The 11211-nt window shown below is 41.2% G+C and overlaps 1 pseudogene; it reads right to left on the reverse strand.

Moving 5' to 3' along the window:
• Positions 1-6681: 6681 nt before the first annotated feature.
• LOC147005259 (PRAME family member 8-like) lies at positions 6682-9412 on the reverse strand (annotated as a pseudogene).
• Between the last annotated feature and the right edge of the window lie 1799 nt (positions 9413-11211).

Raw genomic sequence — 11211 nt, forward strand, 5'->3', positions numbered from 1 at the left:
ACCATATGTGTGCTCTGTCAATGTAGACAAGGCATCTGGATTTGGGACATGCTGTCTTACTTAATCAGTTTTCTGCTGTGTGACAAAACAATCTGACCAAAAGTAACATGAGGAGACAGGATTTTTTTTCCTCTTACATCCCTCAGGTCACAGTCCTTAATTGAGGGGAATTAGAGCAAGACAGTAACCAGGAACCTAGAAGGGGATACTGAAAAAGAATTTTGGCTCTCATTGGTCCCTATCCTCCATGTGGGATGACTTGCCTAGCCTCAATAGAAAAATATGCACCTTGATAAGCTAATGTGTGTTTGTCTGAGGCCTCCCCTTCTCTGATGGGAAGCCAAATAAACGTCCCTGATTTTTGTTGGTCGTAATTTTTTTTTTGTCCTTACAGAGACATATTTTCTCTGTGCAGCCCTGGCTGTCCCAGAACTCACTCTGTAGACCAGGCTGGCCTTGATATCAGAAATGCACCAGCCTTTGACTCCAAAGTGCTGGGATGAAACTCATGCACCACCCCTGCCTGGCTTGGTCATGATTTTTTATTTCAGAAATAGAAACACTAAGTAAGATAATATGGTTTGTAAGTTCCGCTAAGTTCATACAATGCAGTTAGTAATGGATTGTGATTTTTCTGTCTTAGAACATACATGTTATTTTGAAGAATGATCCTTACTGGCTGGGAGTGCAGGTAGTAGGTTCTTTAATTCTCTGAAACAATCCTGTGACCAAGATCAACCTAGATTCCAGTAGGGGGCAGAACTGACACTGAATATAAATGGTGCCTAGGGTAGTTGTGTGTTCTCACCAAGGGCTAGGTTGAGAAGCTTCCATACACCACCACCCTCTCCCCAGCTCTTGCAACCATGATTAATTTGTACTTGAAAATATAACTAGATGGAAATCCATTAGAAATGAAGCTAACAAAAGCTGAGCTTGTACTGATTCTTCTGGCAGTGGGAAATGGGCTGCAATGCCCTCATGTGTCTGTCATCAAGGTTGTTTAACTCACCTGGGCCTCAGGGTGATTTTATTCCACATGTTCTCTTTGGATTCTTCTGCCTTTCCTGGCAACGGACCTTGGTCTTTCAGGAAACCAGTGATAAGAAATGCCAGTCCCTCTCCCTCACTCTTGCACAGTGGTCCCCAGTTCAGAGTAAGAGGAACGTCCTCTTTACGCTATAGCTCATGGTGGCTCTTGCGTATGAAATACTTTCTTACTTCAAGAGAAAAGAAAGGTGCTCAGTCACAATCAGATTAGAAGGAAACCAAACTGCAATAGTGTAAATACTTCAATACCGTCCACTCCTACTTGTTCCTGGTAGAAGAATATCATTAATAGTGTCAGGGCCCTCTATGTTATTGTAAAAGGTGACCACTTCCTGACCAGAACATCCATAGCTCATGCATTAAGATCAACAACAAATGGGCTTCATGGAACTGAAAAGCCTCTGTAAGGCAAACAACAGCATCAATAGGACAAAATGGTAGCCTAAAGAATGAAAAATTAACTTTACTGACTGTATATTTGACAGAGTGCTGATATACAAACATTATAAACACCTCAAGAAATTTGACATCAGCAAACCAAATACCCCATTTTAAAAAGGGGTGCAGAGGTCAACAGAATTTTCAAAAGAGGAATCTTTAATGGTCAAGAAGCACTTAAAAATATTTACTATTCCTAGTCAAATGCAAACTGAAAGGACCCCGAGATTCCATCCTATACACATTATCATGGCTAAGATCAAAACTCAAGTAAGAGCACAAACTAGTGAGGATGTGGAGCTAGGAATACCATCCAACTGTTGCGATAAGTGTTTGCAAACTTGTGCAACAGATTTGGAAATTAATCTGGGTAATTCTCAGAAATAATTCTACTTTTAGACCCTGATATACCACTCCTGGGAATATATTGAAAATATGTTCCCCCAGAGTATATGGACACTTGCTAAAGTACATTCATAGCATATTTATTCATAATAACTAGAAACTGGAAGCAGCCCACCTCTCCAGCACCCATAGAATGGATAAGAAAAATCTTGTACATTTATGCCATGAAATACCAATCAACCATTAAAAATAAGGACTATTTTATAATTTCCAGGCCAATGGAGAAAACTGGAAAATATCATTGTGAGTGAAGTAACCCAGATGCAAAAGAACTTGCATAGTGTGTACTGGTGATAAGTGAATATTACCCATAGAATACAGGATAACTATACTATGATCCAAACACCCAAAGAGGCTAAGAAACAGTAGGGCCCAAGGTAAGATGATGATTGCATCTCACTCAAAAGGGGAAATAAAATGTATATGAATAGTGTTTGATTAGTGGGACCTGGATGTTAGAGGATATGGGGACAGGAAAAGTTTTGGGGATCAGGTGTGGTGGGAAGAGCTGTCTCTAAAGGACTGGGAGAGGAAAAACCCATTCATGTGGGGGCATCTCAGGAAGAAGCCAGAGACCTGGGTTGGGGCAGGCTGCTGGGAGGATATGGGAATGACCTTGGCTCAGAACACAGCAGATGGGTATAGAGATGAAGTAGCCACCTCCTCTAGCCAGGCAGGATTTCCAATGGAGGGAAGGGGACACAAACCCACCCACAAATCTTTCCATCCAATATTTTCCCTGCCTACAAGATATGCAGGGATAAAGATAAAGCAGAGATTGAAGGAATAAACAACCAATGATTAACCAAACTTGAGACCTACCCCATGGATGAGAGCCAAACTCTGACACTCTCAATACTTGGTTATGCTATAGGACAGAAGCCATGCATAGTGTCTTCTGAGTAGCTTCATCCAGCACCTGATGGCAACAGATGGATACCCACAGCCAAAAATTAAGCAGAATTCTTTGAGTCTTGTGGAAAGATCAGAGGAAGGATAGACGGAGCCTGATGGTGAAGTGATTAGTCCAGGGCTTTTACCAAATTCCACCAAACAAAAGAGCCTAAGGACCCAACCTTTCCTGGAAGACAGAGGATGTCATGAAGCATGTAGGAACCACTTCTTTTGTGGATTACATTTCTCAGGAGAACCTCAGGGCAGACTCTGTTGGCCACCTACAGACAAGAGAAATCCTTGCCACCTCATTCCCTATTGCCCAAACAGTTTAAAAGTCATAATGTTCCACCAATGATATTGTGCCTAGTTATTGTGTAAAACCTGGCCAAATGGGCCATGTGGGATTGGCACCACTTCTTGAGTTGTAGGACAACCCCAGGAAACTGGTATAATCAATTTCTCTTGCTCTTGAATTGATCACTGGCTCTGAGTCTTTACTTAGCAGTCTCCAGTAGGTATGGGTCATCAATGTCTTACAATGTGGTCAAGTATACCAGAAAGAGACTTACAGAGCTAAGCCATTCGGACCCATTGAGCTTCAGAAAGACTGAACCAACCAAAGAGCATGCATGGTCTAGACCTAGGCCTTCTACACACATGGAACAAATGTGAAGCTTGGTCTTAATGTGGGTATCCCAAAAATGAGATTGGGCGTTTTCTGTTTTTGAACTTTTTCTCTTCATTTGGAACCTTTTTGATTGTGGACTGACTTGTCTAGCTTTAGAGGGAGATGCATTTAATCCTGATGCAACCTGGTGTGTCAGGGTTGTGTGGCACCATTCTCCTGAGAATGGGAGAAGGAAATTAGGGGAAAAGGTCAGACGGTAGGACTTAGTGGAAAGGAAAGGCGAAAGGTGATCAGGTGGTAAAGTGAATACACAAATGAATTAATGAAAAAAAAAGGGAATGATCAACAGGGAGATAGATGTGTTAGCATTTAAACTTGGCACAAACTAAATAGAAAAAAGTTTTCCTGATATGTATTAGCAACATATATTCTCACGAGGCAATTATAATTACACTAAATAATCTTGAAAATAGCAATTATTTTGATATAAAATAAAGTTCTGAACATTGGTGTGAAGCTTTGTATCTATAGTTAGTATGTACTTATAACTGATCATTAGATTATGTAAATTTTACAAAGAATGTTGTTTCAGTCAGACGTTTCCCTCAGACATAAATAGCCATGGTCATATTTATTTTAGTCCTTATCTCCCTCCATCTGTACATGGTTGCATTCTCTTCTGTTATCAACATACCCTTAAAGTTCATAATATAGAAATCGTCTAGGTGTTTTTGTTATTTTGATTTTTATTTACCTATTTTGCACAGTTTTTATTCCGTTCCTGATCAGGGATAACATGAAGTCAAGAGACAGCACAAGGAAAGTGCTCAGGGACTCTAACTCCAAGTCAAGAAGTTTCTAGAATTTTTAAATTAGGTATTAGATAAGTACATAGAATGATATTGAATTTCTGCTCTGAATTCTCAACCTATAGGGTGCTGAGATAACTGTTACATATTATCACACCCTGTTTAATGTGGTTCACAGATCCTGTGAATGGCTAGGTAAACATTCTATGAAATGATGCACATCCAGACCATTCTTGGAATGACTCAGGATATTGGTATTACATTGGCAGATCTACATAGTGACTATCTAAAAAAAAAGCAAACAATCAAGCAAACCAGCAACACACACATGTACACAAAATGTTTTAATTGAAATGAATTAAAGATAATGTCAAATCATAAGCTTTTGTCCAAAAGAGACTCCTGATTCCTTGTGATTGTGTATCCATGAGTGTGTTTACCATTGTCACATATGGGCCTGTAAGAATCCTCCCTCAGTAAGCAAGAGCCCTGTCTGCTCTTTCAGACAACTGGAGTTCAGTTCTAGAGAACCATCTGGTAGCTGACAACCATCTATACAAGATTCTGATACCTTTTTCTGTCATGCAAGGATACATGCAAATAGAACTGGAATATACATAAAATGCATACAGAAGGAAATGTTGTACAGTGACAAACTCCTAATTTCCTCTCACTCACCCATGGTGCCAGAGGTCCACTTCTGGAGCCCAGACCACCCTACACTATTGCTCACCAATGGAGCTCAAAGGATATGCCTTAAACTCCACATGCTCTCATGAAAGAGCCGAACAACTGGTCCTGATCAAAATGATCATTTTAATTAATTGGGCCATTTTTTATTCCTTCGTGAAATTAAGTCCATTTTTTTAAAGACTTCTTCAGCTCTTTGAATAGCTACATGTATGTGTATTATGTGGATTTGTGCATGTGAAAGATGGGATCAATAGAGGACAGAAATGAGGTTCCTAGCACCTGAACCCTGAGTTCCATTTGACAGCCAATTATAATTAGCTCTGAAATAGAACTTTGGTTCTCTGCAAAATTAGTGTGTGCTCTTCACCGTGAATAATCTCTCTCCATCTACACATTGTTTTTTTTAAGAATATGAAAACATTTTAAGTGTCAGAAAATCTCAGGTGAGTTTACTGGTCCTAAGGAACAAGGTCAGGTAACTGGACATTCAGACAGGGAGACAGGTTGAGGAGGAAGAGAGAAAGAACGAGCCTGAGAGAGGTATGTTCTTTATTTTTTGTCTTCCTCTTTACTTTAGGCCAGCCTAGAAGTTCATATGTTTCCCACCATAGCTGATAACTTTATCCACCTTCCCAAGTTTGTGACCTGTACTTCACTCCAGAGGGTGATTGTTGCATAGCCATTAAATTTACATGCTTTATTCAATTTGGACAATGACAATGATATTTAAAGAAAGAACTCCTGTTTTAAGTGTTCAATAAATATAGAGTAACAAATTATTTTATTAAGAGGTTACTATACAGAAAGGGGATATAATGACAAGGCAGAGGGTGATATTTCTCTCTTCTTTTGATTACAACTGAAGACTTAAAATACATTTTTTTTGTACAGTAAATGGTTTATGGAGAAGAGAAACCTGCATTTCATTGGATATCTTTAAAAAAATATGGGTACTTCATAGAGTTTTGGAGTACATTGGAATAAGGATTTAGGGACATATGACATAACAGATGGATTTAGTGGTTCCATTAGTCATCTCTGTAAAGCTTTACAAAAAGGTCAAGATTACAATGCCAGACTGGAAATCCTGTTTACTTTGCACTATGTTCTCTTCTTCACTTTAGGCATGTCTGATGGGTCCAAGGTTCCTTGTGGTCTGAATGTACTAGATGTTAATTATCTGTGATCCTTTTAATTCTCCTTCATAGTAGGTGTGTCTATGTTGCTCCCATTAGTTTAAATGTTTTGTGCATGTAACTGTTCAGCCACACAGGTTTGTTGTACATGTAGCCCAGGCAAAGGACAAGGAAGAGAAGTGCAAGAAAACTTTCATTTTAATATATCACGTTATTTTTACCAATACCTTTGCTTCACTCATGAAATACCAGTGTCTTTCCATTTCTCTACCCATTGAACCTTCCTGACCCTGAACCTGGTAGTGAGGTTGGTAACAGTCAAGGACCACACTGAGAGAACATCCAGGTTTATAGGTATCCAGGTTTATAGGTATCCAGACTAGTTAGTCTGTCCAGGGAGAAGACATGTAACAATGACAAGCTGTGTTTCTGACTCCACTAGGGCCCTGTTCCCACAGTCCATCCAACTGTTCCCCTTGTCAAGCTCAGTTTCCCAGATACCAGTCAATGAACATCCTTTAGTTTCTAACCATCTGAGCGGTGTCAGAAGCCACAGGCTCTGAGTTCCCTAGGTGAGAGATGTGTCCCAAGCCTATTGTTCATTTGAATCCAGAACGTTTCCAATTTACTGCCAGCAACGACAAAGTCTGGACACCTGGTCAAAGACCTGGTGCATCCCACATGTATGGCAGATATCTGTAGCAAAGGAGCTGTTCTTGGTCTGCCTAATTATCCTCAGTGTATCCATAAGATCCTGACAAAGTTGGGAAAATCTTTCTACAGGACATGACCCAACTCATCATAGCATTCCATAGGAGCAGGGTATTGTTCCACATTCATCTTGCTCCAGTTGACTGTGTGCCACAAACAGTCCTTCAAGATAGGCATGGAGAAGTCATTGCTATAGAAGTTGACATTGGATATCTGAGAGAATTGTTTGAATGCAGGTAGGAAGACACTGAGCTTGGAGTCCTTCATTCTACACTCCTGAAAATCCAGAGTCTCCAGAGTGCCTACCACGTTCATGAGGAAACCTCTCAGAGGCATAAGATGTAAATCAAGTAAGGCCACCCCTCTCAACTCCAGATGTTTTAGCTGAAAGAGGCTCTGACAGCAGGCGAAGGAATCCAAATTTCTCTGTGAAATCAGGGAGTAACTAATGGAGAGGGTCTTCAAGGGTGTATTCAGGCACCTAGAGATAAAGTAGACAGATGGTTATTTCTGGCAAATAGTCTTGTAGAGGTTTGACTGGGATATACAAAGTTGTAGAAGGAACCAAGTGCCCTAGTGTCAGTTTGACTAAATGGTCAAGGACATCATCTACGATGCTTCCTTTTGGAAACTGCTCAGTCATGTCAACCTCGCAATTTATCTCATGGCCTTACTCTAAACCTGAGAACTGGTTTGTCCTCTAATCCCAGAAAGCACACAGAAGAAACTCCATCCCAATAAAATTCTCACAGGATGTTAATATTTGCTGTGCGCTCACTGAATCTGCATTTTATCATACTCTCTGCAGTCATACTTGCTCTCATTACATCCCAGGCTCGTCCTTCTGCCCAATGCACTCAGCACTACTTGGCCTCAAAATATATTACTCATGGTGACTGAAAGAAGATAGAAGGCTACTCTTCTAGTTCTGAGCATATAACTCAAGTTCACACTGTGCTAATGAGTACCCTGACTCCTCACTATAGACTCCCGTTTCTCTTCCCTTTCCATTTGATTATGTGGGTTTGATTCCAGAAAGAATGACATCCTATTCTTACTAGTTCTGACCTTCTCTTTACACCAAATCACTTCTCTATATCATGAGTGCTCATTTCAGAAACTGATTTAACTTGTAAAATTTCCCTTGTATATCTCAGTGAACATGGAAACAAGAGACAACGTCCAGAGTCTTATGAATCTCTAAATGCTTGTTCCTAGTGACTGACTGGCATCATGTACCACTAATCTTTTAGATAAGATAGACAGATTTGCTTTGGTAGCTGATCCAACTGTCTATTCTTGCTTAACCTAGGACCTGATTCATCTGGTCTCTGAGAAAATAGATGTAGAACATGAAGAGATGCTAGAGACAGTTGAATTTGGAGAACTGAGAAATAAACTTGTTGATACACTTGGCTTCTCTGACTCTTGTTCTATTGATAATAGGGAAGGTGGTCTTGTGAAGGGGTGCCAGGAATACATTGTGAACATTTCCCATCTGCCCTAAATAGGGGGCAAAATGTGCCAACTCTAACAGACTCCATTCAGTATTTAGTTCTAACTCCATGATGTGCTCTGGATGAAAAACATGGAAGATATGTCTGAGATCTTTTACTGGCAGAGCCCAGATCTTCATCTTTGTACAGCAGAAATATAGGGAGCCCTTTCTCTTCTGGGCCCACTTCAAGAACCATGCTTGTGCTTCATCAAGGCACGGCCTGATGCACAGGTCAACTGTGACCTTCAGATGCTGCCTCAGTGCATATGTGGGACGGACCTTCATGGCTTGCTTTTCATCCAAGATATCTGCTGAACAGTCACTATCCTCTGACTCAGTTCTTATGCTCCAGAAGTTATGGTACACGTTCCGCAGGTCGAGAAACTGCAGTTTTTTCCTCCTGCAGGTGACACATATGAATGATGGCAGACCCTGAATTAGCTTTTACTACTTAAATCTAAACTCGGCTCTCTTCCCTACTAATTTGTATGTTTTTTTCAGGACCTGATATCCACGTTGGACTCTGGCATGCTACAGAAGCTTTCCTGTGCTTCTGTATAGTTTTCTTTCAGTAAGGTACACTTTATTTCTCCTTACTTATATTATTAGTTCTTGTGGGGATGTCAGGGATAGGCTCATTCTACTGTGAGGTCACATTTACTCTAGTCCATATTCAAATCTAATCCAGAGCCAACTATCCTCAGTACAAGTAAGCAGTAGCTGTCAAGAACCCTGTATCCATGCCTGATGATGACATCAGAAGCATCTGATCCATTTATGACAAAACTAATCTCCCTGACCATGTCTAATGTGTACTCCTTCTGCTCCCTTCTACAGGACTTGGAAACTGCTTACCTGCAGTGAAACCCTCTTGTTCGATGAATGTCTACTCCATCTAGCACAGCCTGCCATGTTTCCATGTTTCATTAATAGTCTTCATCAATGCCCCCACAGGTAGACCGTGGAAAGGCCAGGCTATCACCAATGCCTTTATGAGCTTTACATGTCTGCCATTGAAGGCTTCCTTGAACAGTGCTGGGAAGAGTCCATGGGCCATCTCCTCCAGATCAGACATGCCTAAAGCCTCCTCTCACACCAGAGTCTGAATTGCCAGCTTTTGGATTGTGGGTGGGGTATGAACACTCATTTTCCTTTTTTTTTTTTTTTTTTTTTTTTTTTTAGCTTTCAAAATATAATTTAAAACTATTTTGTACCAGTACAATATATTAATTTTTCAAATGTAAACTTTTTGTCAGCCATTAAAGCCTTTGCAAAAACCACATTCTACTTCTGTTTTATTGCACAATATCTATAAGAAAATATTAATTTTAAATTAGAAAACATAAAAATGCTTTCAATATAGAAGAAACCATCTGACACATTCTCCAAGTGAGAAACATGAGCAGCAAGGGCATGGCTAGAGCTTTGACAGGGTTCTGTCAAACTGACGATTATCTGCTGGAGGTCTCCTCTTGGTGGAATAGGAGAAGGGTTAGGGTTCTTCCAGCCATTGCATTTACAGGACTCCTCTGCCTTGCAGGCAGAGTACACGCCGAGTTTCTCCAGCTTCTTTGCCCATGAAGCAGAGCACAGCTGCACCTTCTTCTCAGCGATCCAGGCCAAGCTGCCTCTTCCGGTTCCCTCAGACCTGCCCGCGGGCACTGGTCCACAGGAAGCAGAGCTCCTGGCAGTGGTGGCCAGGGTCCAGGGGGAACCTTGCAGGGGCCTGGCCCTGCCAGCCTCGACCATGCTTCCCGGACTGTCACCCGCCAGGGTCCCCTGAACACACATCTTCTAAAGGTCTCCAATCAGAAGGATCCTGGGGAAGGAGTCAGAAATGAATATTCATTTAAGACAAAGTTTATAAAACTTCCTCACCATCACATCAACCACTAAGCTAGTGAGTTACTGCTCATGCAATGCTAGAGACTTCAAGTTACCTATTCATCCTATACTGGTGATGGAAAGACAGTCCCCCACACTGGCATCATGGCAGCCTCTCTACCACAAAAATGGGTATCTAATTTTTGGAACAAAAATTTTGTTCGTAGCCGGACGTGGTGGCGCACACCTTTAATCCCAGCACTTGGGAGGCAGAGGCAGGCAGATTTCTGAGTTCGAGGCCACCCTGGTCTACAAAGTGAGTTCCAGGACAGCCAGGGCTACACAGAGAAACCCTGTCTCAAAAAAAAATTTTTTTTTTGTTTGTGATCCACTCTTTAAAAAAAAAAAAAAAAAGCATGAAAGAAATATTGAATTGACAAGCATCACAGGACTTAATGTGGATGGCCCAAACCAAAATGTGCAGCACAAAGGATATAGAACCTTAGGAGACCAGCCCCAGTGGATAGGCGTGTCCCCAGGTGAGGGAAGGGCCCAGTTATCCATCTCAACATTTTTAAACTAGAATTGTTCCCATCTAAAGAAAAGTGTGGACAAAATATAAATCAGAGATTGAAGGAAAGACCATCCAGAGACTGCTTACCCTGGGATCCATCCCATCAGCAGACACCAATCTCCGACACTATAGCTGATGCCAAGATGTGCTTACAGACAGGAGTTTGGTATGGCTGTTCTCTGAGAGGTTGTGCCAGTATATAAGACAATTGCAGGCACTTATAGGCAACTATAAGGCTGAGCCAGGGGAACACAATGGAAGGCTTAGGGAAGAACAGAAGAGGTGAAAGAGATTGAAACCCCATAGGAAGAACAACATTATCCACTAACTTGACCCCTCAGAGCTCTGATGGATGAAACCACCACCGAAAGTTTGTACATGGGTGCATCCATGGCTCTGGATAAATATGTAGCTGATGTTTGAATTATCTCATATCCATGGGAAGGGAGATGCTTGGTCCTCTGGAGGCTTTTTGGGAATTGGGTGTGTGTGTAAGGGAGTATTGTCTTAGAGTCAAAGTGGATAGACGATGGTCAGGGAAGACTGGG

This window comes from Mus caroli, unplaced genomic scaffold (genome assembly GCF_978045245.1).
Source record: "Mus caroli unplaced genomic scaffold, Mus_caroli_1 scaffold_4, whole genome shotgun sequence".
NCBI classification, from domain to species: domain Eukaryota; kingdom Metazoa; phylum Chordata; class Mammalia; order Rodentia; family Muridae; genus Mus; species Mus caroli.